The sequence below is a fragment of the Lynx rufus genome, unplaced genomic scaffold (assembly GCF_022079265.1).
Source record: "Lynx rufus isolate CCGP_SWC_20201006 ecotype Redwood Valley unplaced genomic scaffold, mLynRuf1.p SCAF_8, whole genome shotgun sequence".
NCBI lineage: Eukaryota > Metazoa > Chordata > Mammalia > Carnivora > Felidae > Lynx > Lynx rufus.
In genome coordinates this window covers 121,394,471-121,417,641 of record NW_025814896.1, presented here as the reverse complement: position 1 = coordinate 121,417,641, position 23,171 = coordinate 121,394,471, and the positions used below count along the sequence as shown (strand labels likewise).

At 36.2% G+C, this 23,171-nt stretch overlaps 1 protein-coding gene across 7 annotated transcripts in view; it reads left to right on the top strand.

Moving 5' to 3' along the window:
* Positions 1-23,171, top strand: part of NCOA1 (nuclear receptor coactivator 1) — a 186,474-nt gene that overhangs the window by 7,234 nt on the left and 156,069 nt on the right. The window contains exons 1-2 of one of the 7 annotated variants that reach the window (XM_047067822.1): positions 12,438-12,479; positions 12,973-13,070. The exons of the other annotated variants lie outside the window; for them this stretch is intronic. The gene's annotated coding sequence lies outside the window, so the exon portion shown is untranslated. Of the gene's footprint in view, positions 1-12,437; positions 12,480-12,972; positions 13,071-23,171 lie in introns of those variants that run through there. 7 annotated transcript variants of the gene reach the window in all.

Here is a 23,171-nt window from a genome sequence, read left to right as displayed (position 1 = left end):
TGACAATTAAAGAGGAGGCTTTATTGTTATGGGCTATAGTTTATTGGTTAGAGATAAAATATATTTTTTGAAGAATAAAATAAATGTGTATGACAGAAACTCACTTTCTTATCTGATCATGAAAGCTTTGAGTAGAAAGATGAAATAGTTTCCAAATGACACATGGATACTTTGGAAACCAAAAGGTGCTCTGCAGGATTAAGCATAGCTGAGAGGTACTCAATTTAATATCTGTTATCAGTTAGTTGATAAAGGTGTTTATTGTTCTGAACATGACCTTAAATGAGAAGGCATAGCTAGTGTCAGAGTATGGGATTAGTGAATCTAAGAGAAAAGAGAGCTGATATGAGGAAAACAAAAAAATAATAATAAATATTTAATGTTCACTTTGTGCCAGGCACTATGATAGACATTTTATATGCCTTTTAAGATTTTGTCCAAATAACTCTGTGACATGTAAACTATTATTGCATCTATTTTATGTATAAGAAACTGAGTCTTAATAAGGCTTACTTTTGTTTGTTTGTTTTATTTAAGTAGGCTTTAGACCCAGTGTGGGGCTTGAACTCAACCATCCTAAGATCAAGAATCGCATGCTCTACCGACTGAGCCAGCTACACATCCCAATAAGGCTTACGTTGAAGTTAACTCACAGTAGAGTCAGGATTCATCCATCTCTTTCTCTTGGGGTGAAACAAAGTTTGACTTCAGAAACTAATTTTTAATCAGAATTAGAAAACAAAGGAATCATTCTAGTTCAAACACACTGCAAAAGCATAGATTTGGCAAAGCCAGTGATATACGGATTTTGCTAGTTCAGTGTAAATTTCCGATATGCTAGGGCTCCTGAGTTATTGTAATCACAGATACATTAGTTAGAGATTCTCATGCAAGAAAGGTCATAGTTCTAACATACTACTTAATAGTCAAATCACATTTTACTATTTTAGAGAAGAAGGAGGGATGCATTATTTTTGAAAACGGTGTTTGATATGGAGAACTTACCAGTATTTTATCACTTTAGTTTCAATTAAAAATGAACATGGAAGGGCGCCTGGGTGGCTTAGTCAGTTAAGCATCTGACTCTTGATTTCAGCTCAGGTCTTGATCGTGGGGTCGAGAATTCAGGCCCTGTGTTGGGCTGCATGCTGGGCATGAAGCCTACTTAAAAAAAAAAAAAAGAACATGGAAATGAATTTAAATAGTCATTGAAATTTTCAAGAACTTTTGGACATTCCTTGAGATTAGATATTACTTACGTTATTAAGAAACCCTCTGCCTGTTACAGGTCTAGCAGTGTAAACATAAAGTTAGGTTAGGTGCAAAATTGGGAATCTCTGTCCTTACTCTTAATACCATATGGATATATTTAACACTAATTAAAAGTGAAAGACTGACTATAGTATAAAACGTGCATTTGCTTTTATAATGGGCCTTATTTAGTCATTTCTAAAGCTTTTATTTAAATTGAGATTAAGTATACTTTTCCAGTTGACCATGCAATGGTGAAAAAAAAGCAACATAAGTTTTGGGTTAAGCCACAAAAGAAAACCTCAGTAAATTCTAGAAAAGTTGAAACTTTTTGTGTCCATTTTCTCCCTACAACGGAAGTTTAAAATGCACTACTCCAACCACTTGGAAAAATCAAACAAAAACTGTTCTTAAATAATAGAAGATCAAATATAAATAACAAATTATTAAGTAACTGAAATGAGACTCAGGCTAAGACTAATACTGCTCTTAGAAGCAAATTGATTAAGGGAGGCTTAGTTGGTTAAGCGTCCAACTTGAGCTTAGATCATGATCTTGCAGTTTGTGATTTTGAGCCCTGCATCAGGCTCTGTGCTGACAACTCAGCCCTTGGAGCCTACTTTGGATTCTGTGTCTCCCTGTCTCTCTGCCCCTGCCCTGCTCGTGCTCTCTCTCTCTCAAAAATAAATAAACATTAAAAAAAAAAAGTAAATTGATTAAAAAAAAAGTGAACTCAACCTCAGAATTTAGTGTAACAAATAAATAAAGTCAAAATAAATGCCTCAGAGAAAGGAAGGATATAAATAGGATAAAAGCAGAAGCTGATGGATTAAAAAACAGATACTAAGGGTATGCCAGGGTGGCTCAGTCAGTTAAGCATCCAAGTCTCAGTTTTGGCTCAGGTCATGATCTCATGGTTAGTGGGTTTGAGCCCCATGTCGGGCTCTGTGCTGTGGAGCCTGCTTGGGATTCATTCTCTCTCTCTCTCTCTCTCTCTCTCTCTCTCTCTCTCTCTCTCTCCCCCCTCCCTGCCCCTCCCCTGCTTTTGCTCTCTCTCTCAAAATAAACAAACAAACAACAAACTTAAAAAAAAACAACAACCAGGAACTGTGGAATTGAAAAATCTAAGAGCTATTTCTTAAGATTAAAAAACAAATAAATCTCATTTTATCAAGGAAAAAGATAGAAAACCAAAGTATGAAAGAATAATGGGAATATATATATAGAGAGAAAAGAGATTTTTTAAATTGTGAGACAGCTTTATTTAACTCTAAGCCAGCTGATTTGAAATCTCTCTGAAATGAATTGTTAAACACTCAAACTGCGTTAAGAAGAAAATCTGGGTAAACCAAGGATTATGGAAGAAAGTTTAAGGAATTTTTTCCCAAAATTGATTCTGGGGCCAGATCATTTTGCCAGTGAGTTTTTTCTAACTTTCAAGGAACATGTAATTCCTATGGTGAGAAACTGTTCTAGAGATTATAAAAAGATGGAAATATGCCCAACTAATGTTATGAAATCAGTATGACTATCTTAACAATGGTTACTTCATGAGAATGAGGATTCTTTTGGGGAGTTACTGTTTTAGTTTTTCTGTAAGCACAGATTTTTATTGAAATTAAGATAATTGAGAAAAAAACAACCCAGAAACTAAAAACTTAGACAAAGATGTCTTTGTATCTATAAATATATTTGCTGTTACTAGTGCTGTTTATTCCTTTGTGTGGATCCAAGTTTTGACCTGATATTCTTTTCCTTTTGCCTAGAGAGCATTGCATGTCTTGTAATGGATTTTTCTCAGCCTTTGTCTAAAAACCCACATTCATTTTGAAATACATTTTAACTGGATATAGAATTTTAGGTTGACAGTGTCTTTCTTCCAGTACTTAGGACTAGAACTCCATCGACTTCTCATTGGTATAGGTTCTGATCAGAAGTTTTTGTTTTTCTGTACATAACAGGTCTTTTTTTACACTTCTGGCACCTATTTACATTTTTTCTTAATCACTGGTTTTCAACAATTTTCAACAATTCAAATATCTATATTTATAGTTATAGTTATAGTTATAGTTATAGTTATAGTTATAGTTATATATTTCTTTAGAGAGAGAGAGAGACCTGGCTCACAGGCAAGGGGCAGAGGGGGAGAGAATCTTCAGCAGGCTCTACACCCAGTCAGAGCCTGACATGGGGCTCAGTCTCATGACTGTGAGATCATGACCTGAGCTGAAATCAGGAGTCAGACGCTTAACCAATTGAGCAACAACCCAGGTGCCCCTGATTATGATATTTCTAAGTATGGTTTGCTTTGTTTTTCCTTCTTGGATTTTGTTGAGCCTCATGGATCTGTGGGTTTATGGTTTGAAAAATATCCATTATTTCTCCAAAGATTTTTTTTTTTCTGTCATGTTTTTCCCTCTAGAGTTTTGGACCCCAATTCCATGTATATCAGATTGTTTGGTATATTGCTTCAAATCATTGGTGTTCTCTTTCTGTTTTTCCTTTTGTTCTTTTTTTTTTTTTTTTGTATTTTTGTTCCTCTTTGTACTTCATTCAGGATATTTTTCTATTGCTGTGTTTTCAAATTAAGTGTTAATCTGCTGTCGGTCCCACCCAGTGTATTTTTCATTTCAGATACTCTATTTTTCATTTCTAGAAGTTCCATTTTGGCCTTAAAAAAATCTTACACTTATCCCTCAACACTTCCCATGTGTTTCTGTACCTTCTTGAGCATATTGAGCATATTTATAGTAGCTCTTTTAACATCTTTGTCTGCCAAGTTCTGTGTCTCTGTCAGTTCTGCATCTGTTTCTATTGATTTGTTATTCTCCTGGTTATAGGTCATATTTCCCTTTTAATTTATATGCCTGGTAAATTTTCACTGGATGTCAGACATTGTGAGTTTCATGTTGTTGGGTGCTGGATTTTGTTGTATTCCTTTCAATGATGTTAGTCTAAGTTTTGGCATGAAGTTAAAATTTTTTGAAATCACTTTGATGCTTTTTTGAGATGTGCTTTGTTTTGAGGAAGCTTCGTTAGGGTGAGTCTAGAACAGCCTATTTTCCTAGAGCTAATTTAGAGTTGATAACTTCTGAGAACTTAATGTCTCATGTATTATGAAGTCTTTTCACTCTACTTGATGGGAATACAAACTATTCCTAGTATGAGTTTTAGGAATTCTTTGGCCTATTTATTTTTCAGTGGTCCTTCTATCAACCTTAGGTAGTTTCTTCTCATACATAACAGATCACTACCTGCCAAAGCCTTGAAGGGCAGATCTCCAGAGCTCTGTTTCTGGGCACAGTTCCCTTTTCTCTGGTATGCTTTTCCACACATTATGGCTGCCTTGGCCTCCCTGAACATCAGTCTCTGTCTCCTCAACCCTCTGAGATTTCCAGGCTCATTGAAGCCCTCACTGTCTATATTGCATCCTGGAAACTGCTTCAAGGGTGTGGGGTGGGGCAGTTGTAGGGCTCACCTCATCTCCCTTCCTCACCCCTCCATTTTCTCAGTGACCCACTCCTGCTTTGACTGTTGTCTAATACCTGAAAACTGTTGTTTTATTAATCTGTCTTACCCATTTTTCTGGTTGTATAAGGCAGGAGGATTAATTGGATTCCTCTTACTCCATCACAGCTGTTTGTGGAAATACTTGATGGATTATCTTTTCCTTCTTTTCTGTGGGTTAAGATGTAGGCCTATGTAAAAGAAACCAAGAAACCAGTTGCCTTAGTCTCAGTGTCTCAGGTGTTAGACTTACCTGTAACTGAGGCAGAAAGAGTCCCTAGTTGCTTGTCCAAACCTTTTGATAGTAATAAACAGGCAATTTTGCCTGATGCGTCCCTTCTCATTTTCACTCTCTGGAATCTATTGCAGTGGTAGGGTGGTTGATCAAGGATTATGGTACTCTGAAATCTTGTTCAGATACCAATAAGTTTTTTTTTTTTTAATTTTTTTTTTCAACGTTTATTTATTTTTGGGACAGAGAGAGACAGAGCATGAACGGGGGGAGGGGCAGAGAGAGAGGGAGACACAGAATCGGAAACAGGCTCCTGGCTCCGAGCCATCAGCCCAGAGCCTGACGCGGGGCTCGAACTCACGGACCGCGAGATCGTGACCTGGCTGAAGTCGGACGCTTAACCGACTGCGCCACCCAGGCGCCCCAAGATACCAGTAAGTTTTTAACACTCTTACTTTAAGCTCAATTAAGACCCATTTCTATTTACTTTTCCTCAGGCTATTACTCACCTTTAATTTTATCAGATGTTTTGGTTGTTACTAGCTAGCTATCTAACTGGTTGTCCTTTTTCACCTGGGTTGTATTTACTTCATTTATCATGTATTTTTCTGCATCACAGTAACTTTTAGGATCTTGGAAGGGTTTGATCTTTATGCATTATATCTTCAGTTTTGTTCCTGCTTTCTGTTCTTTCTTTCTCTACTCAGAAATGAACAAGTGAATAAATAACTGAATATAGACAAAACATTCACACATACATATGCACAGTGCATTTTCTCCATTCTGAGATTTTTTTTTTTTAATTTTTTAACGTTTATTCATTTTTGAGACACAGAGTATGAGCAGGGGAGGGGCAGAGAGAGAGGGAGACACAGAATCGGAAGCAGGCTCCAGGCTCTGAGCTGTCAGCACAGAGCCCAATGCGGGGCCCAAACCCATGAACCATGAGATCACGATGTAAGCTGAAACTGAAGTAGGACGCTCAACCGACTGAGCCATCCAAGTGCCTCTTCATTCTGAGATTGTTAATTGTGGTATGTACTATTGATTTAATATATCCTCAAGAAAAAAGAAACATTAAATTTATTTTAAAAATTCTTAGAAATTAACTGACAGAAGCATACATTTATCCATATAATTTCTCTACCATCTTCTTTGGAATCGTGAAATCAAATCTGATCCTTTTTCACATTCTCACCTGTGCTTGCTTTTTTTCTTTATATTTTATGATGATATAGTCTTGAGTCATATGGGAAATGTTTGGATTTAACTGCTTTTCTTTTTTGGCTAAACTCATAGTTTCGGTTTTTCTACAGATAAACTGTGAATTAAATAACTTCCTTTTTTCTTTTTTTTAAATAACTTCCTTTTTGAGACACCTGGAAACTTTTGACAAATTCATACCCAGTGGTTGGGTGTTAGTACCTTGTAAAAATGTAAATTGGCTGCACCACTGTCTCTCTTCCAACTCAGATAACTCTGTGATCTATTTTGAGAGGTTGGGCAATTTCTCCTGGCTTTAATTGTCCTTGCTTGTCCTGCAACAGACAACTTTTCCACCACAATAGCTTTTTATTTCAAAGATTCATCATAGTTCAATCTTTCTGAAAATACTCTCAAGCAACAGGTAGGCTTTTAGATTTACCTTAAAGTTGAACTGTGTATGAGTTAACCTGTGCAGTTAACTTAGCTGTGGTCATAGTTGGTTAAATATCTTCTCAGGAAAGGTATTTCCCATAGATTTACACATGGGTAAGCAGTGACAAACATCACAACTTACCCTTTCCCTTGGCTAGGGGGAGGTGTTTGGACATTAATTCTGATACTTCTGGTTTCAGAAACCTAAAAATATTATTTTAAGAAAAATAAATATCTTCAGTATTGAAAAAATATGATTTAGGAAATGAATATACCATGAGCAAGCATAAAGTCTGTCAGGTGGTTGAATTATTTAATAAGTTTTGAGATGATCAAATAGCAGCCACAAAAATTGGTGTTGAAGCTGTCTGTATGCAAATGTATGGTAACGTTTTAAAATTGAAAAGCTAATAAAACTGTGCAAAGAATAGTAAGAAGACTAAAAATTTTACCATAAAAAATTTTAAGCACATCTATAGAAAGAAAACTAATACAAAGCCAAAAATAAAAATAATAACAAAATGGAAAATATTTACAAATATGACCTTAAATATTATCTAACATTACTATGAATATTTAAAAATATTTACAGTACAAAGATCCAGTACCTACATTGATAAAGTCATGCCCATTAGATCATAAGGAGGCATAGAGTAAACAAACATAAGAAAAAGAGTCCAGCTTCCTGGGAATTAAAACAACAGTGAATAACTTTTTCATACTCATTGAATAAGTAAACTATTTTTACTTATATTATGGGAATCCAGTACTTATGCATTGCTTTTGGAATTGGTACAGTTCATTTAGAGAGCAGTATGGTAGTATATATAGTAAAAATCATAAACGTATCTGTGATCATTGATTTAGTAATTCTACTCTTGGGAATTAACCCTGAGTAAATAATTCAGAGCTATATTCACAGTAATATTACTTATAATAATAAAACTGAGGACAACCTAGTTGGCCAACAGTGGGAAGTTTGATGTATTATGCTCAGTTAATATCCAAATATTTCATATCCACTATGTGTAAGTGTAAGCATGGTGACAGTAGGGACTGTATCACTTTTGTTCTCTGCTGTAACACCATTGCCTAGAATAGCTTTTCATATACACATGCAGAACCTGTTTTTAAGTACCTTAGTGAGGAAGAGAGGGGAACAAATTGGCCGATGAAGAATTTTTTGTAGACGTTTGAACTGGAGTATGGAAATTAAGTAAATATGGATTTCTGTTGGGAGCCAGGAATTGTAAAAGGCACTCGAGAAGGAGGGCCACTCTGAGGAAAGGCCTGGTAGTAGCGGTTGACTGGAGGATAAGGTAGGAGCTGGGGCACAGGTTAAGGCAGTGTTCTGTGTGGACTTATATGGAAAGAAGCTAACTGGGTGAGACTTTATTCTGTGGTATGGGAAGTCACTGATGATTTTTCAACAGAGATTGATGTTGGGGCGCCTGCGTGGCTCAGTTGGTTAAGCGTCTGACTCTTGATTTCAGCTCAGGTCATGATCTCATGGTTTGTGAGATTGAGCCCCCAGTGGGGCTGACAGAGTGGAGCCTGCTTGGGATTCTCTGTCTCTCCGTCTGTCTCTGCCCTTTCCCTGCTCACGTGTGCATGTGTGCGCGCGCGCGCTCTCTCTCTCTCAAATAAATACATAAAAATAAAAAAGTTGACATTGGATGAGTAACTTAATTCGAGTTCAATCTGGCATTTGTATACAGAACAGATTCAGTCAGGGAGATCAGTTTAAATTCTGTTGGAAATGGAGTGGAACTTCATGCGAGAAGTCCACTTACAGTAATTGTAAAACTATTTTGTTTTCCATCTTGACCTGTGGATGGGGATGATTGTCCCTTTGTGCTAATGTTATTTTTATTAATTTTAAGAGTTAAATTTGGTTATGTAAAAGGACAGTGCTGTTAGGAGAATAAATAAAAATTTAAATATATAGGAAAAATTTTACCGAAATCTTATGCTTACAATGATTCACAAAAATGCTCAGGGTCAAAATAAAATTGTTTTAGGAAGTCTCTATTGAACTATGCCACATGGATATGGAATTCTTTCAGCTTTACTTTCATTTTTGTAAATCTCTCCTTCACCAAAGATAGAGGAAAACTATGTCAAACTGCCGTTTGTTTTGTCAAAAGTATTGTTAGACTTTCTTTAAAATTATAATCTTGTAGCGAAGGATCAGACGTTTAAAAATTATGAGTTGAAGGCCTGGTTTGCTCTCTAGGGCTTTATGAAAAAGAAGGGTTTCCACACCCATCTAGTTTTTAACATGTTAGTGACACTTGGGTAGTGAAAGTTGACATGCATGAAGCAGTTCATTGTGCTGAATTAGGGTCACGAGGTTTATTTGGAATAAACTAAGACGAGATTTTTAAAGAAAAACCAGTGTGTTGCCAATAGTGGTGCAAAACTAAATCTGCATTGTTTACAAAATAGAGAAACATCATAAATTATCTGTAGATAAACGTGTGCAGATTCTTTAAAAAAAATAGCAAGCATTTTATGAAGTAATTGGCCAGTATTTTTGAGCATTAATGTTTAACATTCAGAATTAAAAATTTAAAGGAAAGCTTTATATGACAAAATGATGAATTTTTAATTGAATTGACAATTCAGTTGAATTGTTTGAGTAGTGGGTTAGAAGAATATACCCAAGTGCCTAATACCCAGGGTAAGAGGTTGAGTTGGAAAAGGGCTTTGCTGAGTAGGTGATATTTTACCCAAATCTTAAGATTATTTGAGTATGTACTGTCTACTCTGCATGCCAGATATTGGGTGTGTGTGTGTGTAATATATAGTTCGTTCTTTAATGGGCTAACAATTGTTTATAAACTAACAAATACTGAGATATGGGTAATAATAATGTGCCATGGGAACATAGAGATTGACTTGGAAAAGGGACAGGAGGAGAGGAGAGTTAGAGCTTTGCAGAGAAGGTGACATGAGCTGGGAATTGAATGGTGGATAGACCCACACACCCTGGAGAAGAGCGAAAGGTATGTTCTTAGATGTAGGGAGTGCAGCATGAAGGGATGTATAACAATTTTCTTTCCTTCTTCTCACTAAATATAAATAAGCATTTTGATCCTTTAATTGGTGGCTGTAGAAAAAAGCTTTATTATATCAAATAATTTCTCATAGAATTCATTTAAGATACCTTAACCTATTAAAGTAAAAATTATCTAGACTGCAAAGAGTTATGGGATGCTGGAAATGTTCTAAATCTTGATTGTGGTAGTGACATGGGTGTTTTCTTTTGTTAAAATTAATTCCCACTTAAATTAGTCATGTTTTATTGCATATAAATTTTATCTAAGTGATGTTGATTTGAAAATTGTCTGTGAAATCACATTTTTCCCCCAAATTTATAGCTGCTATATAGATACTGGCTTTCTAAAGAAAAGACTTTCAACTCTCCATTGTCAAACTGAATGTCCCAACAAAAGGACAAGCATATAGCATTTAGCAGAATGAAAGTCCATGCTTTCATGGCACTTACGTTTTAGTGGAGGAAGAAGACAGATAATAAAGAAAAAAAACTCATAGTTAATTTCAGGCGATTAAGTGGTATGACAGAAGTTAAAGAAGAGAGTGGTAGGGAAGAGTTGTCATTTTAGGTAGGGGGAGCCAAGTGAAGCCAGAATGAGAAATTAGCCATAGTTTCAAGCTTGTTGACTGTGTTCTTTAAATATGACAGACACTGAACTCACTTAAGATTAGAATGAAGACTGAATACCTGTGGAAATTGCATATGTAATTATATGTATGTAATTGATTATGCAATTGTAAGGTAGAATATAAATGTTGAAACTTAAGCAAAATGAAATTGAGATGTGGGAATTATGAGTATACTTTTCTCAATTTTTGTAGCAGAAATTCAGTAAATACTATCTAAAATTGAAATGTGAGTTAAAAAGCACACGCAATATTGGCTGATAATCTTTTTTTCTTAATGTAAAGGAATCCTGACCTCCATGTTTTCTGATGAGAAATCTGCTGTCATTCTAACTCGTGTTCCTCCATATGCAAATGTACTGTTTCTCTCTGGCCACTTGCAAGATTTTTTCTTTGTGTTTAGTTTTCAGAAACTTTTTGTGTGTCTGTGTCTGGATGTCTTTAGGTTTAACCTGTTTATAGTTGGCTAATAAGCTTCCTGGATTTGTTAGTTACGATTTTCACCACACTTGAGAAATTGTCAGCCATTATTTCTTCAGGTAATTTTGCAGTGCACACTCTTTCTCCTCTCCTTCTGGGACTTTGATGACATGAATGTTAGAACTTACGTAGTTGTTCCATAGGTCTCTGATGCTTCATTAATTTTTGTCAACCTATTTTTCTATTATTTAGACCAGATACTTTCTTTTTTAAAAAAAATTTTTTTTTAACATTTATTTATTTTTGAGACAGAGAGAGACAGAGCGTGAACGGGGGAGGGTCAGAGAGAGGGAGGCACAGAATCTGAAACAGGCTCCAGGCTCTGAGCTGTCAGCACAGAGCCTGACGCGGGGCTCGAACTCACGGACCTCGAGATCATGACCTGAGCTGAAGTCGGCCACTTAACCGGCTGAGCCACCCAGGCGCCCCGAGACCAGATACTTTGTATCAATTGATCTTTAAGTCCACTGATTCTTTCTTCTGTTTTTCTGCTCTCAGTTTTGGCTGTTGTATCCTTCAGTTCTAAAATTTCCATTTGGTTCTTCTTTGTATCTTCTGTTTCTTTGCTGAAATTTGCTGTTTCGCATATGTTTCAGTACCGTTTGTAATTGCTTATTCGTTCATTTTACTGATACCTGCTTTAAAATCCCTGTTAGATAATTCAGATATCTTTGTCATGTCAGTACTGGTGTCTTGTAATTGTCTTTTCTCATTTAGGTTGAAGTTTTCATATATGGCTTTATTGTTTTTGTTTTTTTTTTTCAGAATGAATTTAATTACTATAAAAACGAATCGGGGAGAATAAGAATAAAGCGGAAACAGAACCAGTCTTAGCTGTATAAATTCAATTTCTTTCTCTCAAAAGTAGAAATTACAATGTCTACTTTGTAGACTTTTTTTTGAAAGACTACATGAGAACATGTAGGTAAAGTATCCAACCCAGTCCCTGGCTTACAACAAATGCTCAGAAAATATTAGTTTTGCTGCCGCCGCCGCCGCCGCCGCTGCTGCTCATTCTCCTCCTCCTCCTCCTCCTCCTCTCCCCCGCCCCCGCTCTGTTTTGAAATCATTTCTGTCAGCTACATAACACTTTAAGGGAAGAGGCCCTTTAAAAGAAGTCTTCACTCCTCCCTCCCCACCAGTTCTTTAAATTGATTGCTTAATACAAAGATTGGCCTGTTTCTCAATACTGCCTTAGTTTTTTTTGTTGGGGGTAGACCTTTTTGTTGTTGAACTTCTTGTTCTAGGCCCCTAGGAAGTGAGCTTCCTTCTTGTTCTAGGCCCTAGGAAGTTCATCCACTTGCTTCTGTTCCTTAGAGAATCCTCTCTCTCCAGTGCCTACTATCCAGGGCATTGGATATCCTTTCTTTCTACCCAGATGACAAATACACTTTCCTTTTTTGCTTTAGGGTTTTACAGCTAAGCATATGAGAAGGGTAGGAGGAAGAGGTAGAGAAGGCATGGTGGTCATGACAAATATACACAGTGGTATGGCAAAGCTTAGGAAATTCTGATAGGTTTTTAAGGCCGTCAGTAGTCCTTGATTCTTGCTGAGTTGGTAATTGGAAGCCTTTTTGAACTAATATATCTTGATTTTTTTTCCTTTTCTCATGAAACCCCTTTTGACCATCCTGATGGAAAGATTTCCCTTGAGGAGAATGACATTTAAGCTGAATTCTGAAAGGTGAGTTAGAAGTGACTAGGTGGGGGAAGAAGAATGTGCTGGCAGATAGAACCAGCATATCTAAAGGCCTTTAAGTAAGAAAGGACTTATAACATTGAAGATACTAAAAGATGTCAGTGTGGAAATAAAGAAAAGTTGCCAAGATAATACAGGATGCCCATGTGCCTCGCTTTCCTGTAATATTAACATCTTATTAAAAACCATGGTGTATTTTTCAAAACCAAGAAACCAATATTGGTACATTACTTTTAGCTAAGCTCCAGATTTTATTAATATTGTACCAATTTTTCTGTTTCTAATATCCTTTTTCTTTTCCAGATTAGGATCCCACATTTTATTTAACTCTCATGTTTCTTTAATCTCCTCTGGTTTGTGACAATTTGTTAGATTTTTTTCTTCTTTTTGGTAGCATTGACACTTTTGAATAGTACTGGTTAGATATTTTGTAGAATGTCCTTCCATTGGATTTGTCTGATGTTTTTCTCATGGTTAGATTTAGGCTATGGTGTTTTGGAAAGAACAGCACAAGAAGCGAGTCGCCCATTTCTTTACACTGTATCACAGAGTACAATATCAACGTTACTATCATTGGTGAGTTTTATGCGCTGGAAACCAGTTTAAAACATATTACCATATGACTCAATAGTCACCTTCTGGGTATTTATCTTAGAGGAAAAAAACTTAATTTGACATACAAATCTGTACACAAATGCTTACAGCAGCTTAATTCATAATCAATAAACACTGGAAACAGACTGAATGTTTTCCTGTTGGGTGAAAAGATAAAAAATGTGGTGTATCCATACAGTGGGTTACTACCCACCAATAAAAAGAAATAAATTAACGATACATGTAACAACTTGGATGAATCTCTGAGACATTGTGCTAGGTGGAAAAAAGCCAGTCTCAAAAGATTACATACTATGGGGTTCCATTTATATGGCATTCTCTTAACATGACAAAAAGACAAAGTCATTCTGATTAGACCAGTTAGGGTTTAGGTGTTGTAGGAAGGCATGGGGGTGGGGAGGGGCATGGAAATGGGGCTCTCTGTCTTCTGCTTGTGTTGGTGGTTGTGTGGTTCTATATGTATACTAAAATTCAGAGACCTGTACACACAAAAAAAATTACTGTGTGACAATATACAAAATATAATTTTTAAAAAGTGAAGCTAAAGTTAAAAAAAAAAAAAGACTGCAGAACTAGAGCACAGAGAGCAGTAGCAAAAATGACAGAGGTATGAAGAAGTAGAGAGGAGCCACATCATTTGTTCCTTGTAGGACTTAATGGATTTTAAGCAGAGGAATAACCTGATTGGGTCATTTTTAAGAGAAATTTATGAAATACTTTTAATATTCAATGTGGAGAGTGAATTGATAGACTGAAGGTCTAAGAGGCAGAATAGAAAATAAGGCATTTCTTGCATCTTTCCCACAAATATTTGTAAAGTCCCAGTTCTTGAAGTCTGTTTATGGTGTTAGGATTATTGTGATGATAAGAGTCATTATAACTACAAGCAATCCTTTGTTTCTATACTTTCTGACTTTTTTATATGACCTGTATTTTTGCACATTATACCCTGCTTTCCTTAGGAATAAACAAGACTTAGTAACCAACTAACATGATAATTGTGTAGCTGTGTCTGTCCAATATTTTGGTTTCAAAAGTGTTGCCATCTTTAGAAAAACTATTTATGCAGTCTTTGGATTATTTTTATACTTGTTCCTATTTTGTAAAAATGAGTGGAAAATCAGTTAATAGTGATAATTATAAGTATGCTTATAAACTGAATATTAGTTAAGACCATCATGAAAATTACAAATCTTTGGCTTTAGTCAGATCCTTGTCAGATTAAAGTGTATTAATCCAACAGTGTGTGTTAAGTAAGAGGGCAGAATCTGAAGAAAATATAGAAATGTTGTAATTATATTGTTGATAACTGGTCTGGTGAAATTAAGGCATGTGTTTTTTAACTTTCTAATAGCAACTTATTTTATCTTTTCACACATTTTATCTTTCTTACAAATTTTCAGGAATATATTATATGAAAATATATAATTTCCTGCAGTAATAGCATTGCTATTAGAAAATCTCTTATGTTGAAGTGTCTGGGTGGCTGAGTCAGTTAAGAGTCTGACTCTTGACTTTGGCTTAGGTCATGATCTCATGGTTCATGGGTTTGATCCCTGTGTCAGGTTCTGCATTGACAGTGTGGAACCTGCTTGGGACTCTCTCTCTCCCTCTCTGCCCCTCCCCCACTGTCTCTCTCTAAATAAATAAATAAACTTAAAAAAAAAAGAAAATCTCCTCTAGAAATAAATAAAAGAAAAAATCTCTTACATCAAACCTCATGAAATTGCCATTTTTGAAGGTAAAAATGGCAGAATATTGGCAGTTTCACCTGGTAAACCTAATATTTTTTCCCAAATTGATGCATTCTTATCTGTAATGTCATTATTTTTAATATAGAGAAGAATATATGTTGTATAGTTAATTTTCTGGGAGATATTTCTTGGTCCTGTTTCTGGACAGAAGTCAAACTTTTTTGACTGATTTGCAAAGAGATAGCAAAACGGTGAGTTAATGTTCTGTTTTAAAAATAAATTTTATCTACAGAAATTTTTGAAATACTAGCAAGACATATAAAAACTAAAGTCCATCTGGAGCATTCCCACAGCCCTGGTTCTCGCTCATTCTCTTCATAAGTAGCCATTGTTAAACATTTGGTGTCTATCTTTTTCAAATTTTAGTCGATTTATATTTATGTCTGTACATAAATATGTACACATATACACTGATTTAAATACACACATATATACACATACATACTTGTAGGGAATATATAGTATTGTGGAATATTTTTCATAAATGGTGTATTTATATAGTTTAGCATTATGATTTTTACATTCTACAACATATTTAAATCTGTGTTTTGTTGTCAGTTTTTTACTTTCTACATTGTTTTTGTATCATGGCTACTTTTATTTGGATCATCAAGATTTTTACTACAGATTGTTGTATAATTTTTTAAAACTAATAACAATGAAGACAGAATTATTCTTCCATGTGCGTTCCCCTGCACCTACACGAGAGTTCCTTCAAGATAAAGAGAGTGGAATTGCTGAGTCATATGGTGTATGCATCTTTAAAATGTGTTATTTGGAAAATTTCAAACATACGCCAAAGTGGACAAACAGAATAATGAATTCCTGTTCACTTTCAACAATGATCAATCCTTGACCTATCTTGTGTATCTGTACTCTCGCTTACTTTCTCCCCTCTCATATATATTTTTTTAATTTTTATTTTATTCTTGAGAGAGAGAGAGATGGAGTGCAAGCAGGGGAGAAGCAGAGAGAGAGGGAGACAAAGAATGCGAAGCAGATTCCAGGCTCTGAGCTGTCAGCACAGAGCCCGACATGGGGCCCCAACCCATGAACCATGATATTATGGCCTGAGTCGAAGTCAGACACTTAACCAACTGAGCCACCCAGGTGCCTCGTCCCCTCTCATATTTTTTTTAAATTTAATGTTTATTTATTTATTTTTTTTTTTTTTTTTTTTTTTTTTTTAAATTTTTTTTTTTCAACGTTTATTTATTTTTGGGACAGAGAGAGACAGAGCATGAACGGGGGAGGGACAGAGAGAGAGGGAGACACAGAATCGGAAACAGGCTCCAGGCTCTGAGCCATCAGCCCAGAGCCCGACGCGGGGCTCGAACTCACGGAGCGCGAGATCGTGACCTGGCTGAAGTCGGACGCTTAACCGACTGCGCCACCCAGGCGCCCCTAATGTTTATTTATTTTTGAGAGAGAGAAAGAGAGACAGAGCACGAGTAGCAGAGGAACAGAGAGAGAGGAGGGACAGAGAATCCAAAGCAGGCTCCAGGCTCTGAACTGTTAGCACAGAGCCCAACGTGGGGCTCGAACTCCAGACCACGAGATCATGACCTGAGTCGAAGTCAGACGCTCAACTGACTGAGCCACCCAGGCACCCCTCCCCTCTCATATTTTGAAGCAAATCTAGGTATCATGTCATTTGATCTGTAAATATTTCATATATTTCTAGAAAAGATAAGTGGTTTCTCTTTTTTAGAAAAAAAAAATCACACCATTATCATATTTTAGAATGATAATTCTTTGACATTATTAAATATTCAGTGTTCAAAATTTCAGTTGTTTTAATGTCAATAACATTTTGGTTTTTGTGTATATTTTTATTATTCATATATTTTTATTATTTTACTCGTTTGAATTGGAATCCTAATAAGGATCACAATGATTGGTTGATATGACATTTCTTAAAAAGTCTCTTTTAAAATAGTTTTCTCCTTTTTCTCCCTCTCCTTCTTTCCCTCTTTCTGTCTCTATTATTCTCTCCTTCTCCCCGACTCCCTTTTCTTTTGCTGTCTCCATTTTTTTTTTTTTTTTTTTTCTGTTTTTAAAATTCTTACAGTATATTGATTGAAGAGATTGGGCTGTTTGTCATGAAAATTTTTTCACACTGTGGCTCTTGTATTGCATGCCATGACATTGTTTAACTTGTTTTTTTGTCCTCTGTATTTCCTATAAATTTTTAGTTGGGCGTGGATGCTTGATGAGTTTCAGGTTTGATTTCTTTTTGTCAAGACTATTTTATAGACAGTGTTGTCATCTAATATAAGGAGGCACATGGTAATAACATATGCATTTCTAATTTGGAAGATACTGCCAGATTGTCTTCCAAAACTGTTGTTTCAATATATATCCCCATCATTAGTATTTGAAGCATCACTTCACATACGTGTGAACTATTATCATCAAGATTTATCTATCTTTTCCTTTATGATTTATGTCTGCTTTTTAGTTTGAGAAATGTTTCTTTCCTCACAGGCATAAAAATATTCACTTAACACTTTTTTCAATTATAAAAAACATATAACATAAAATGTATATCTTAACTATTTTTAAGTGTGCAGTTCAGTAGTGTTAACTATATTCTTGTTGTGTAGCTGATCTCCAGAACTCTTTAATTTTGCAAAACTAAAACTTTTTTTTAATTTAAATTTCAGTTAGTTAACATTCAGTATAATATTAATTTCAAGTGTACACAACACTGAAATTTTACATCCATTAAACAAATGCCTAGTTCTCCCCTGGCCCCAGCTTTTTTTCTAATAACTTGAGACTTAATTTTCACATTTAGCTATTTTATTTCTGATTTTTCTGACTTTTTAAAAAAACTTTTTGATGGTGTGGGATGTATCTTATTTACTTTTATTTAAATAGTTTGCCATTTGCCCTGGCAGCATTTATTGAATAGACTGTCTTCCTGCTAATACCACATATATATTCTAACATTCCATATTTACAGGCGCTGTTTCTCCAATTGATATTCTGTTCCATTGATCTATTTTTGTATTTATATACCATTACCACCTACTTCCAATTACTGTATTGTTAAAATAGTTTTTGATGCCTAGTAGGACAAATAACACTGCTTTGTTGTTTTGCATAATGGTCTTTACATTTATATTGATGCGTATATACTTCTACTTTCTCTGTATTTCAAACCTACTTCATAAGAGACATGAAAAATTTTGCTAGGATATTGTTTGGATTTATAGATCAATTAGGGGAGAATTAATATTTTTCTTATGTATGTTGACTGTTTCTCCATTTATACTTGAAAGTTTTGCTCTTTTGGAAAGTTAGCTTTCTATTTAAAGACCTTACACATATTTACAGTTTTTTTATTCCTAGGTGATTTTTATTTTTGTTTCTTTTGGTATGGAGTGATTCTGTGTTTTGTTTTTTGTTTTTTTTAATTGTAGTCTTCCTGTTCCCAGTTCTGATTTCCTCTTACCCTGTTTTCCATTACATTTTCATAACATTTATGACCTTGTAACAGAGTTGATAATTTAACTACATATTTTGTTTGTTGTTATTACCTGTTTTCCTTACCCTCTCCCCAACCCTGGAATGTAATTTCTACAAGGACAGGGATCTGTCTGTTATTTCTTGACATCATACTGAGCACTCCTATGAATTCTAGTAGTGATTCACCCTATTCTGTTTGAGTTTTATAAGGATAGGTTTTCATATTATATGCAGATAACATTTTAGGAGTCTTTTCCTTTCCAGAATGAATATGTTTTGTTTTCTTTTCCTTGATTTATTGAATTAGATGAGTCTTCTAGTATTGTGTTGAATAGTACATGTGATTTCCCTCATTATTATCTTGTTCTTTTTTTTTTTTTAATTTTTTTTTTCAACGTTTATTTATTTTTGGGACAGAGAGAGACAGAACATGAACGGGGGAGGGGCAGAGAGAGAGGGAGACACAGAATTGGAAACAGGCTCCAGGCTCCGAGCCATCAGCCCAGAGCCTGACGCGGGGCTTGAACTCACGGACCGCGAGATCGTGACCTGGCTGAAGTCGGACGCTTAACCGACTGCGCCACCCAGGCGCCCCATCTTGTTCTTAATATACATGAGAATACATCTATTATTTTATTGCTAAGTATATATAATGTTTACCATTGGTGTCTATTAGGTTTTAACAAAAGAGAGTTGTTTTTTTTCCCCCTAACTTAAAAAAAAAAATAATTATTTATTTTGAGAGAGGGCAAGAATGGGGAAGGGTTAGAGAGGGAGAGGGAGAGAGAAAATCCCAAGCAGGCTCCACGCTGTCAGTGCAGGACCCAACGTGGGGCTCAATCTCACGAGCTGTGAGATCCTGACCTAAGCCAAAACCAAGAGTCAGACGCTTAACCAACTGAGTCACCCTAGATTCCCTTCTTCCTCTAACTTTAACAAAGTAGGGAAGTTTTTCTTTTGTTCCTAACTTGCTAGGAATTTGTATATTGGGATTTTTGAATTTTATCAGTGGGAAAAGGAACATAAATTTTCTCTAGGTGAGTTTTCACTACTTCATAGATGACACCACCAAGAGACAGGAAAGCTGAACATATAGTGGTTGCTAAGAAACAGAAATTGAAGAGAGCTTTTGACAGTCTTACAGGGGTGGAGAGACTTTGAGTTCAGGGTTACCAGGACATCTACAGCTTGAGTGACCAAGACCCAAAGAGACTATAAGCATAGAGAAGTGAGCCCAAAAGTCTGAACCATGTTGCCCCTAGAAATTGTTGCAGATTAGTAAGCACAAGCTAATAGGCAGAAAAATAGAGCAGAAAGTAGCTGCTGAGAGGCTAAGAGGCTAAGCAGAATTTTCAGCAGTCTTATGGTACTATAGAGATAGAGGAATCTGGGTAAATATCCTAGGCTTTCAGTTGAGATCTGTGAATCACTATATCCTAGCAATAAGGGTGAACCAGATAAGTAGACCAGGTCTGAATGTGATTAAAAACTGGCCTTGGGGCACCTGGGTGGCTCAGTCGATTAAGTGTCCGACTTCTGCTCAGGTCATGATCTCGCAGTTTGTGAGTTCAAGCCCCCTGTCGGGTTCTGTGCTGACAGCTCGGAGCCTGGAGCCTGCTTCAGGTTCTGTCTCTCTCTCTCTCTCTCTGCCCCTACCCTACTTGTGCTCTCTCTCTTTCTCTTTCTGTCTCTCTCTCTCTCTCTCTCTCAAAAATAAGCATTAAAATTTTTTTTTAAAAAAAAGAAAGAAAACTGTCTTCAAATTAGCTCATTGGATTAGCTCCCATTGCTGACCAGAAACTAAAGAAAATCTTCTATTGAAGAAGAGTAGCATTCACAGTCTCTACAATTTTTATTACACAATAACTGACATTCAGTCCCTAGATTCCAGGCATGCCAAGAGTCATGAACAAGAGAAAAACAGATACAGAAACACAGATGATCAGGTGTGGACTTCAGTGAAAAATGTTGTGCCACTTCCTATGTTTCAGATGAGAAGTCTGTCATTTGAATTATTTTTTCCCTGTAAAACATCATTTTTAGATAAAGCATCATTTTTTCTCTCTCACTGGTTTCATTATGTTTTGTCTTTAGTTTTCAGAAGTTTAACTGTGATGTGTTGATGTGTCTTGTTTGTGGATTGCTTTGGGCTTATCCTGTTTAGGATTCACTTAGCTTCTTGAATTCATAAGTTTATTTGTTTGGCCAAGCTTAGAGGTTTTCAGCTTTTAATTTTTAAGAATACTTCTCAGCCCCGCCCTCTTTCTTCTTTTTGGGAGTCTGATGATATGAAAGATAAATTTTTTATTATATTCCACAGGTCCCTAAGGTTCTGTTAATTTATTTTCAGTATTTTCTCTCTGTGTTCAGATTGGGTAGTTTCTTTTGTTCTGTCTTCCAGTTGAGTGATTCTTCCCTCTGTCCTTTCCATTCTGTTATATTCAACCATTAAGTCTTTTATTTCAGTTACTGTATTTTTCAGTTCTGAAATTTTCATTTGTTTCTTCCTTATATTTTTCTTTCCTTGCTAAGACTTTCTATTTTTTTAATTGTTTGTTTGTTTTAGGCATGTATGTAATTTTTCCCTGAGACATCTTTATGTTGGCTGCTAAAAACCCTTTTCAGATAATCTTAACATCTCTGTCATCACGGTATTGGCATCTCTGGGTTGTCTTTTTTCATTCAGTTTGAGATATTCCTGGTTCTTGGTGTGACCAGTGATTTTCATTGATACCTGGACATTTTAAGTATTATGTTTTGAGACTCTGGATTTTATCTAAACATTCTGATTTAGCTGGCTTCCTCTGGCACAGCTTTAGCATGAGAAGGAGAGGAGTACTTTGCCACATTACCGCACAGTGCGGAAAGAAGTTCATGTACCTCACTCTGCCTCTGTTAACTCTCAAGTTAGCAGGAGTACCTCATTACTGTTGGTCAGGGATGGGAGTTCTGGCCTCCAGTGACGTTTTCCTGACTGGGAGGGTTAAGAATGCCTCAGTACTACTCCCCTCATGGTCTCCACAGGGGAGGTCGATTTTCTCTTGGGCAGTGTTGATAGGCCTGACTCCACTAGGCCTCTTCTGATACCAGCCTGTCATAGAGAGGGAGAGAGGCACCTTGTTACTTCAGGTGAATGTCCAAGTTCTCCATGTGGTCTTGGTTAACACCATGGGGAAGGAGGTCTCATTGTCACCTGGCCTCCCAACTGGCTTTCTGTGACATGACTGTGGTGGGTAGTGTGGGATGCCCTGTTATACCTTGGCAAGGGTGGAAGTCCAGGCTCCCCCCTTTGCTGGTCATGGTGAGTCCACAGTTTTTTGTCTGTTTATGTGATATTTGTCTGGGTATAACAGCTTTTGTCTAGACTGGCCTTTTTCTGATCTTTTGGCTAGGGAGAACAGGATTTCATTTTATTTGTTTGCTTGGTTTTTTGAGAGGTCTGGGTCTGCTGGTATTTCCAGGTTGCCAGCTTCTTCAGCTCCAAGTCTCAGATATTTAAGGCATTAAAGAAAACCCATACAACTCACTACCATTTCGTTTCCCTTGGACCCTGAGGTCCCCACCTTGTCTGCCTTCTCTCCACCTTTAAAGTCTTCCTACGTTTGTTATATATGATGTACAAGACCTTTAGTTTTATTTTTGCGAGGGGGATAGGGAAAAATGCATCTTTTCCACCTTCCCAGAAGTGGAAGTCTTTAAGTACTTTTAACTCTTAACTGTTTAGTTTTCATTGTAGTTAAAATTCCCTTTTAGTCTATTTGCCATATGCTTGAGTGGGTAGAATTTTATCACTATGGCTTACATTTAGGGCTTAAAAAATTTTTTTTAAATGTTTTTATTTTATTTTTGAGAGAGAGAGAGACAGAGCATGAGCAGGGGAAGGGCAGAGAGAGAGACACAGAATCGGAAGCAGGCTCCAGGCTCTGAGCTATCAGCATGCAGCCCGACGTGGGGCTCTAACCCACAAATTGTGAGATCATGACCTGAGCCGAAGTTGGACACCCAACCAACTGAGCCACCCAGGTGCCCCCCCCACAATTTTTTTTTCAATGACAGTGGTTCATCATCTAGAAATGGAAGTTTTAGAATTAATCTTTTAGTGGAGGAATGATAATTTTATATACCTCATTTTATTAAAAATATACACATAAAAATCTCTAGTTTTTGTTTGCTTCAAGAGAATTATCTCTGCATTGTTTATGTATTAATTATGCATATCTTAGTGAATTAAGCATAATACTTTAAATATGTTAAATTTACTTACTGCCCCATTTTTCTTTTTCAAGTTTATGTATTTATTTTAAGAGGAGTGGGGAGGGGCAGAGAGAGAGAGAATTTCAAGCAGGGTCCACACTGTCAGCACAGAGCCCAACACGGGGCTTGAACTCACAAACTGTGAGATCATGACCTGAGCTGAAATCAAGAGTCGATCGCTTAACCAGCTGAGCCACCGGGTGCACCATACTGCCCCATTTTCTAAAGTAGATTACATTACTTTGATGTGATTGATCCAGGTGGATACAACTGAGTGTCCTATTGTTTTCCTAACTTCAGGTTCTTTTTACAACTACTTCAGAATGAATTAATATGCTAAGAAATCACTGAATACTACTCTGAGGGTTTTAGAAATAAATGGGATAAGTTTAATATTATTTTAAATACTACCTGGATTTTTATAGTGAATTCTTGATTTGAGCCACAAATGTACCAGGCACAAGCTGGACACTGGGAAGAATATTTTCACTTTGAATTTGCTCTTTGCTTGTAGCAGTTTTCAACTTTCTTTTGGATCAGGAACCCCTTGGAGGGTCTGCTTAAAAGCTGTATGCGGCCC